This window comes from Sorex araneus, chromosome 7 (assembly GCF_027595985.1).
Source record: "Sorex araneus isolate mSorAra2 chromosome 7, mSorAra2.pri, whole genome shotgun sequence".
Lineage (NCBI taxonomy): Eukaryota > Metazoa > Chordata > Mammalia > Eulipotyphla > Soricidae > Sorex > Sorex araneus.
Genome location: NC_073308.1, coordinates 50114348 through 50124095, shown reverse-complemented (window position 1 = coordinate 50124095; position 9748 = coordinate 50114348).

Below are 9748 nucleotides of genomic sequence, written 5' to 3'. Positions count from 1 at the left end.
TGTCGTGGCATATAAACACAATGGAATACTATGCAGTTCCAAGAACAAAATCATGCAATTGCAGAAACATGGGCATAATTTGAGGATATCACACTGTTTAATCAGTCAGAAGGAGAGGGACAGATACAGAATGATCCTTCTCATGGGTAGGACGTAAAGAAACACAGTAAAGTGGCTACAAATGTCTGAAAGCAACATCATGAGGAACTGATCCATTTAATTTTGTTGTGAGTGTGGAGTTGGAAAGGGAGGAACACTGGGGTCCTTGGAGAAGGGAGGTGACTACACTATTGATGGGAGTGGTACCAGAATTATGTGCATTAAGAAAAAGTATTTCCAAATACTTTGAACATTTCAATTGTCAGCTCTTATTTTGTATATTACTATACTTGGAGTCATCAGGATGTCACTTTCCCCATAAACATATTTTCATGAACATAATACTCTTAGTCTTGCTTTCCTCAAAAATCTAACACAATATATGATCAATTTGAACAGAGAAGAATCCGGGCGTTCTGGTAAGCCACGCAGGCCGGAGAATGTTCCAGACCCCCCCCAGACTGGGCCAGCAACACTGGGGAGCCAGACGGAGGAGGTACAGCCGGTATGCCTTCTCCAGATGGAACCCCGGTGACACTGAGCAGAAACTAACATGGCTCCGGGATGCAGGACTGGGACATCTCCAAACCACACGGCTGCTGATGAGGCCACGTGACCTTTTCTGAAAAATGAAAACATACAATCTATTGATGCCATCCAGCATGTCTGACTGTTGGAGGAAAATCTCCAAATAATAATAGTGAGATTCCTGTTGAAAACTGAATGTAATCAAAGTAAGGAAAGAGTAAAGTGAAAAATGCCTGCCACACAGGCAGAGGGGGAGTGGGAGGGGGGTGTGAGGGGGTTTGGTGGTGGATCAAATATGAAAACTTTGTAACTGTATTTCACAGTGATTCATTAAAAAATAATTTTAAAAAATATATGATCAATTTATTGGTATACACTTAAGTAGAGTATGAGCCAGAAATATCTAATTTATGGCAATACCTAACTTATATGTTTGGTAGAGAAGGAGAAAGTCATGAAAGAAATAAAGGCAACCCCCTCCTAGAAGCAGTGTGAATTAAAATAACATTCAATTATTTGAATAATTGAAATAACATTCAAATAACATTGAGGCTGTGATTGCTGGGTTTTTTTTACCTTCCCTAAGGCTGGAGCGAGAGCACAGTGGGTAGGGCATTTGCCTTGCACTCAGCCAACCTGGGTTAGATTCCTCTATCCCTCTGAGAGCCCATCAAGCTACCGAGAGTATCCCACCAGCACGGCAGAGCCTGGCAAGCTCCCCGTGGCATATTAGATATGCCAAAAACAATAACAACAAGTCTCACAATAGAGTAGTTACTGGTGTCCGCTCAAGCAAATTGATGAATAATGGGATGACAGTGCTACAGTGCTAAGAAAAAGTATTAAGTGTAATATAAACTATGTGATCTCAAAGATTTTCAAAGAACAAAAATATATCATTTTTTTCTTTCTATTCTCTCAACCTCCCCCACCAGAACCCTAGCATTTATTGACCATTTTGCTATCTCTAAAGTTTTTTCTTTTCCAGAACGTCCTATACACACAACAGGAAGGAATCATACAGCAAAACTCTCAGATTAGCTTCCTGCATTTAAGATTCTTAGTGTTTGGGGGAGATGAGGGAAGGATGTGGGATGGACCAAACCTGGCAGAGCTCAGGGTTACTCCTCGGGGTATCAGGCAGCCGCAGGATCAAATCTGGGCTCCCACGTACTGTCTCTCTGGTCCAGCTCTTCAAGCCTTTTTGTGACTCATAGATCATTTCTTTTTAGTGGAAAAAATGTTGCATTGTATGATTTAGTTTAGTTTATATTTCTAAAGGGTATCTAGTTTATCCCAAGCGTTTTATGAAAAAAGCTACTATAAACAAATGTCACTGTCATCCTATTGCACATCGATTTGTTCGAGCAGGCACCAGTAACGTCTCTCATTGAGAGACTTCTTGTTACTGTTTTTGGCATATACAATAATACGCCACGGGTAGCTTGCCAGGCTCTGCTGCTTGGGCAAGATACTCGTGGTAGCTTGCTGGGCTCTCCGAGAGGGGCGGAGGAATCAAACTCGGTTGGCCGCGTGAAAGTCGAACGCCTAACCACTATGCTCCAGCCCCATAAACATATGCAAAATGATTTTTGTGTGAACATTAATTTCCAGTTCTTTTGGGTAAGTACCAAGGAGTCTGAAGGAGTCTGATTGATGAATCATTTAATAATAATAATAATAATAATAAGTTTAATTATCAGAAAAAAACATAAAAACGAAGAGCAAGAGAAATGGTCTTCAGTAAGAAAGCTTGCCACAAGGGTGGTGGTCAAGGAAAGGAACAATAAGAGCTCTGGAGAAAGGTAAAGTGATACACATGATACCCTATTCAGAAACATTATTGTAAAAATTGTGCCCAAAAGAAAGGAAAAAAGTAAGAAAAAAGTGCCTGCCATAGGGGAATACTAAGGGGTCAGGAAGTAAACTGGAGACATTGGTAGAGGAAAGTGGACACAGGTGAGGGGATTGGTGTTGGAACATTATATACCTGAAATTCTACCATGAACAATTTTATAACTTTGTAATTCATGGTGATTTGTTAAGATAAAAGTAAAACAAACTGCTAAACTCTCTTCCAAAGTGACTATACCCTTATTTCCACAAGCAATGAATGAGCATTTGTGTAATTCTACAGCCTGAACAACATTTGATTATGTTAGACTTTTGACTATTGTGTTCACCTAAATAAGTGGGTAGTGCTTCCTCTTTGCTGCTTCATTTTGCAATTTTCTATAGATATTTCCATCTTGTATAATTTGAGGGAGGGGGAGTGAGGGTTAAATGTTGTGTCTTTTCAAGTCTTTGGCTCAATTTTAATTAATAGATTAATGAACTTTAATTGATCTCCAGAAATTACGGTTATAAAACAATTAATTATTAAGTTCAGGCATACAGTATTCTTAATACCAATCCTTTCACCAGTGTCATCTTCCCACCACCAATATCTCGTTTCTCTTCCCCAGCCTACCTCTACAGCGGGTTCTTTTTCTCTCCACCGTTAATCTCTTCCCTGACCTATTCCCCACACACACCCCAAGCTTCCTATTGAAGACTAGTTCTCTTCTTCATTTCTATTGCCTTTGGACTTTTGTTTTTCCCCTACTAAGTTTTTTAATATCCCATGGATGAGAGGAATCATTCTGTGTCTCTCCCTTTCCCTTTGACTAACTTCACTCGGTATGATACTCTCCACATCCAACCATATATAGCAAATTGCATGACTTAATCTTTTCTTATGGCTAAGTTCTCTTCCATTGTGTAGATGAACCATATCTTTTTTATTCAACCTTCTGTTCTCGAACACTTGGGCTGTTTCCAGATTTTGGTTACTGTGAATAATGCTGTAATAAACATAGAAGCGGCCCATTTTTACACTCAGTTCATTCACTTTTTATGTGTTGCATTAATATCTTTTATTGAGTTTTAAGAGGTTTTTGTATTATTTAATTTAACAGACTTTTATCAGATAGTCTTCTGCAAATATTTCCTTCCAGTTTGTGGCTGGTATTCTCATTCTCTTGTCAGTATTTTTCACAGAGAAGTTATTCATTTAGGTGAAATTCAATCCTTTGTTTTTAAGGATTGTGGTTTGATGTTGTGTCTAAAAGTTTATTGTTATACAAAGGGTCACATTCATTTTCCCCTCTATTATTATATAAGAAATTTTAGGTGTGTTTTATAATATGTTTATGAATTATTTGAGATAAGTTTTATACTGTATGCTCTATTGATAATTCTTTTTATTTCATTTCTTTATCTTGGCATGTGGATGTTCCAGTTATAATATCATCTTTTGTTAAAAAGGAAGTTAAGCTATCTTTTTTTCCATTGTATTGCCTTTAGTTCTTTCTCGACACATTTATCTGTTTCTGTTTCTGGGTTTTCTATTCTGTCTCACTATTGTGTCTGTACTATAAATACTATGACCTTTTTATTACTGAGATTTTGACACAGTAATTACACTATTACAATAGTGTTAAAGATTATGTTTTCAATATATAGTTAATACAACTTACTAACACTGAAGTACCCAAGATCCTTCACCACTGTCTATTTATTACTTCTACTCTACCTCTTTCGTTGGGTCCTTACTCTATCCCCACAATGCCTGGTAATCTAAGGTCAACCCATCATTATCAGTTACTGTCTATTTCCTTGCTTGGTTTTTCTATATGTCACAGATGAATGAGATCACCTGGTACTCATCCTCCTTCTGATTTCTCTAAACATGTGCCCTTCAGTTTTATCCAAATTATTCCATCTTTTCTTATCACACTATCTTGATACTGTTGCTTTACAGTAAGAATTTTAGTAGGATGGTTTTAGTTCTTTAATTTTATTGCTTTTTGATATTATGTAGGGTGTTTTGAATCTTTTGTCCTTCCCTATGAATTTTATGCAATCACTCTATTGATACATAAAAGGGTTGGATCGATAGCACAATGATAGGGCATTTGCCTTGCACGAGGCTGACCTAGGTTTGATTCCTCCACCCTGCTCGGAGAGCAACCGAGAGTATCTCGCCCTCACGCTTTTTTTTTACATATTCACCAGGCCAAAAACAGTAACAAACAAGTCTCACAATGGAGACATTACTGGTGCCCACTTGAGCAAATCAATGAGCAATGGGATGACAGTGACAGTGATACATACAAAAAGAACTGGCAGGATTTTGATGAATTTAGAAGTTAAGATATGTTAATAAAACACAAGCAGCTTGACAATATTAGGTTTTTTTATTTGTCTCGAAATACCACTTCTCTAAATTTAATTTGACCTCTTTGATCAAGCTTATTTTCCTCATAAATTTTACATACTTCTTATATTTGTATGTAAGATTTTCATTTGCAGGGAAATAATCATGCAAATAGTTCTGCATTTTTGCTTGCTTTGAACTTGAAATTTAATTATTGCTGGTATAGTATTCCTATTTCATCTGCAAGATTACATACCAAGATATCTACTGAATGCCTAAAACAATGTATAATACTGAGTTAAATATTTGTTATGTTTGTTCTTATATGTGTATATACATATATACCATGATAAAATTTAACCTCTATTGTTAAGTATAGTATGAGTTTAACTACCAATACAGTAAAATTATAATATACTTGGCTCCATAGCTTGGAAGCGGACCTCACATGTTGGTGGAAAGTCATCCCAGATAGAGAAGGGAACATCAAGTAAAATGCGATTGGAGATCCTGCGCGGGGAGGAAGATGCGTGCTGAAAGTAGACTAGAGACTGAACACGATGGTCACTCAATACCCCTGTTGCAAACCACAGTACCCAAAAGGAGAGAGAGAGAACAAATTGGAATGCCCTGCCACAGAGGCGGGGTGGAATGGGGGGGGATGGGACTGGGGGGTGGGAGGAATACTGGGTTCATGGGTGGTGGAGAATGGACACTGGTGGAGGGATGGGCTCTCGAACATTGTATGAGGGAAAAACAAGCACAAAAAGGTGTGAATCCACAACTGTACCCTCACTGTGACTCACTAAAGAAATAATAATAATAATAACAATAAATAAAATAAAAAATAAGGAAAAAATTATAATATACTATAATAAAATTGTTTTTTTTGCTTTTTGGGTCACACCCAGCAATGCACAGGGGTTACTCCTGGTTCTACACTCAGGAATTACCCCTGGCGGTGCTCAGGGGACCATATGGGATGCTGGGATTCGAACCTGGGTCAGCCTGGGTTGGCCGCGTGCAAGGCAAGCGCCCTACCCGCTGTGCTATTGCTCCAGCCCCAATAAAAATGTTCTGTCTCTCTCCAAATAACTAGTCATACATAATAGTTTAGACTTCAATTGATCATAGCTAACAAATTGAAAAGCAAAACCTTGGACAGGGAGCAGATCTATATATGGGAACAATTGTCTTTTATCTCATATCCTACAGATATATCCTTGCTATAATCTTTGTTAGTCTCAGGAGTGTTTGTGGTTGTTTTGACTCTTTCTTATATCTACATAAAAAATAGTGACATGTGCTATCAGAATGAATCATATTTTTCTTCCCCCACAAAAGACCTGATATTGCTTTTCTCATTTTATTGCATTGACTACTATTATGCTCAAGTGGCAAAATTATGCCCAGCTTCTTTGCCCAGTTTCTGACCCAATAGGGAAATTTTTGATAGTCTTACTCTTAAGCATATTTTTAGTTGTAGGTTTATGTATGTATTATTTGTACTAATACATTTTCTTAACATACTGATAACCATGCTACATTTTGTGTTGAGCCACATACTAGTGTGAGCCAACAGTGGTACATACTGGCATCAATGTGTTATAATTGGAATTTCTTTAATCATTACTTTGTTGAGGGCTGGAGCAATAGCACAGTGGCAGGGCATTTGCCTTGCACACAGCCGACCCGGGTTCAATTCCTCTGCCCCTCTCAGAGAGCCCAGCAAGCTACCGAGAGTATCTCGCCCACATAGCAGAGCCTGGCAAGCTCCCGTGGCATATTCAATATGACAAAAACAGTAACAACGAGTCTCACAATGGAGACATTACTGGTGCCTGCTCAAGCAAATCAATGAGCAATGGGATGACAGTGACAGTGACTTTGTTGAGAGCTTGTTGGGATTTGAGTTATTATTTGTTTAAATTGTAAATATCACTATTCATAATTTTCTGAGAATTTTTTTTATCATGAAAGGATGCTTAGATTCAACAGTGCTCAGGGCTACACCTACAATACATACATCTTAGTTTGTTTGTTTGTTTGCTTATTTTATTGTCCAGCTGTGCACAGGACTTACTCTTGGCTCTGCACTCAGGGATCATTTCTGGTGGTGCTCGGGGTACCATATGCAGTACCAGGTCAAAAAGGTACAAGGCAAAAGCCCTGCTTCTACTATTGCTCTGGCCACTTGCAATACTTTTTGGGATGGGAAGAAGGAATTTGTGAGACGAGAGATCAAACTCAGAGACTATGTCTTTGAACAAAAGTAATCCTATATAGAGTTCTAAAATAGATGCCCCAAAGCACAGCACAACATACACTATTGCTAGGTGAAAGAGCAGTTGTGTAATTCTATCAATCAAGTACCTTGGTACGACTTTTGGTTGAAGTTCTATTTACCCCCATCAACAACTTTAATTATCATTTATGTCTTTCTGAGCAAGTAATCAAAGTTTTGTTAGAAAGAAGACAAAAGTCCTTGTTCTGACTCTTTTTAGAAATCTGCTCTATTGTCTCTGTAATAGAGAAAGAAATTGTGTTTGTATGTTAAAGATTCAGGAACCAAATTGCCTATTTTGGAATCTCAGTTCTGTCATTTGCTGTCTTTGCTATCTCGTTGATACATAATAAGTCATGTAACCTCTCTCTCTCTCAGGATCCTTGTTCATGAACTGAGGAAAACAATACCACTATTTTAGAGGATAGCTACTGACAAATACTAAGTAAGTGACACCTTTTATAAAAAGTCTGTGACAAGTAGTAATGATAATAAAACCATTATAGAAATATAACTTTCCAAAATATTTAAACCCCAGAGATTAATAAAGGAATCAGGAAGTGAAAGAAATGTGGGCATTATTCATTCATCCTAGAAAGCTATGCCCTCATTCTTATTAGCTCAGAGTCATAAATCCAACATGCTGCTTCATGGGCTACAGGAAAAGTAAAGAAAGAAAATAAAAGGACAAAAGAATTCATATCTCACTGACAAACTACACTTTTCAGCAGTATCCTTGATTGCTGAGGAAGACAGTCCTAACTATGTCTATAAATGAAGCACTGTCCATGAACTCATGAATTGCAGGGCAAGCACAAGGGCAGAGTTATCTCTGCAGTTCTAACTTCAGTCCATCTCTTTCCACCACCTTCACTGTGTGTGGATAAATACTTTCACTGTCAAATATTCATCTGGCTGCAAGACTTTTTAAGTGATAAAATTGCATTTGTATATTCATTGTGGAAATAAAAAAAGAGATGAGAATATGCAAGTAATAATCAGTGAATAAAGCTAATAGGAATAGTTAAATTCTATTTTTGAGTAGAATTCCCAAATTCATGAGGCAGGCTTCCAACTATGGAGCAATATTGCTAGCCCTTGTGTCGACTGTCCTTGGCCTGCCTCATGAACTGGAGGAAGAAGGCAGCTGGAATAGAGAAGGGATCAGTAAGTCATTGATGGTTGGAGGGATTGTTTAGGATGGGATATTTGTGCAAAAGCAGATAAAGGACCAAACGTGATAGCCTCTCAGTATCTGTATTGCAAACCATAATGCCCAAAAGTAGAGAGAGAGTATGGGAAAAATTGTCTGCCATGGAGGCAGGAGGTAGATTGAGGTGTGGGGGGAAGGGATTCAGATGGTCAAAATGTGCAGTGGTGGGGCTGGAGCGATAGCACACCGGGTAGGGCATTTGCTTTGCACGCGGCCGACCCGGGTTCGATCCCCGGCATCCCATATGGTCCCCCAAGCACTGCCAGGAGTAATTCCTGAGTGCAAAGCCAGGAGAAACCCCTGAGCATCGCTGGGTGTGACCCAAAAAGAAAAGAAAAAAGAAAAAAAATGTTCAGTGGTGGAGGGATGGGTGTTCCATCATTGTATGACTGAAACCCAAACATGAAAGTTTTGTAACTGTATCTCACAGTGACTCAATGAAAAAAAATTCAAACTGCATGATACATTTTCATATCACAAGAAAAAGAATTCTCAAATTCTAAAGAAAATAAAAGAAATATCTGACCATAATGATGATTTTCTTCAACTTTTCTACTTCATTTCTTTACTAATGGCAGATATATTCAGAAAGGTGAGTGTTATTTTTGTGCCCAATATTATAACTTTTATGAGTGTAAGAGTTTTCAAAAACTCAGAGGTTCAGCATAGTGATTGTTTTAATAATACTGGACCTCAGTTTGATTCCTGCTCCATCTGTTACTCTGAGTTGGGATCACATTTTTCAACTTCCTGGGTGGAGAGGCCATAATTAGTTACACATCCTCACAGGTACTTTAGTACTTGATATAGTACTTGGAACATATGAATTGGTCAAGATACTTATTATCATTTTATTCTAAATTTATGCAAGTTACATTGCAATTGTGCTCTTGCACTTAATTATTGATTTGTGTTCTTCCATGTCAGATAACCCAATGTTTCACAGTTTAACAGGAACATTGATTTTTTTTCATTCTGTCTTTAGCTGTCCTTAGACTTTACTACTAGTTCCTCTACATCTTTGAATAAAGATAACAACTTCATTTTTTAAATGTAAAAGCAGGAATCAGCGTGCTATGGAACTACAAGAATCTTAGAAATGATCATCTCAAGTAACCATGTGTTCCCATAAAAACTGAAAGACAGGTCGGGGGATACAGAAAATTTAGAAGTAGAGCACTTGACTACCAGGTGAGACACTGGGTATAATCGCCAGCACCACAAACACACACACATGTAGATAGAAAGGACAAAATTGTTCATTAGTTCAATAATTCAGAAAAATGTGAGATATCAAGAATTCCAGGCTTTTAAAAAGATATTTTGTAGCACACATTAGAAGTTGCTTTTAAGTCCTCTTTTGAGTCTTAACAACCCAGTGGTGAGAGATAACAATGTTCACAAATTTTCTTTTGCTTATTTTTGA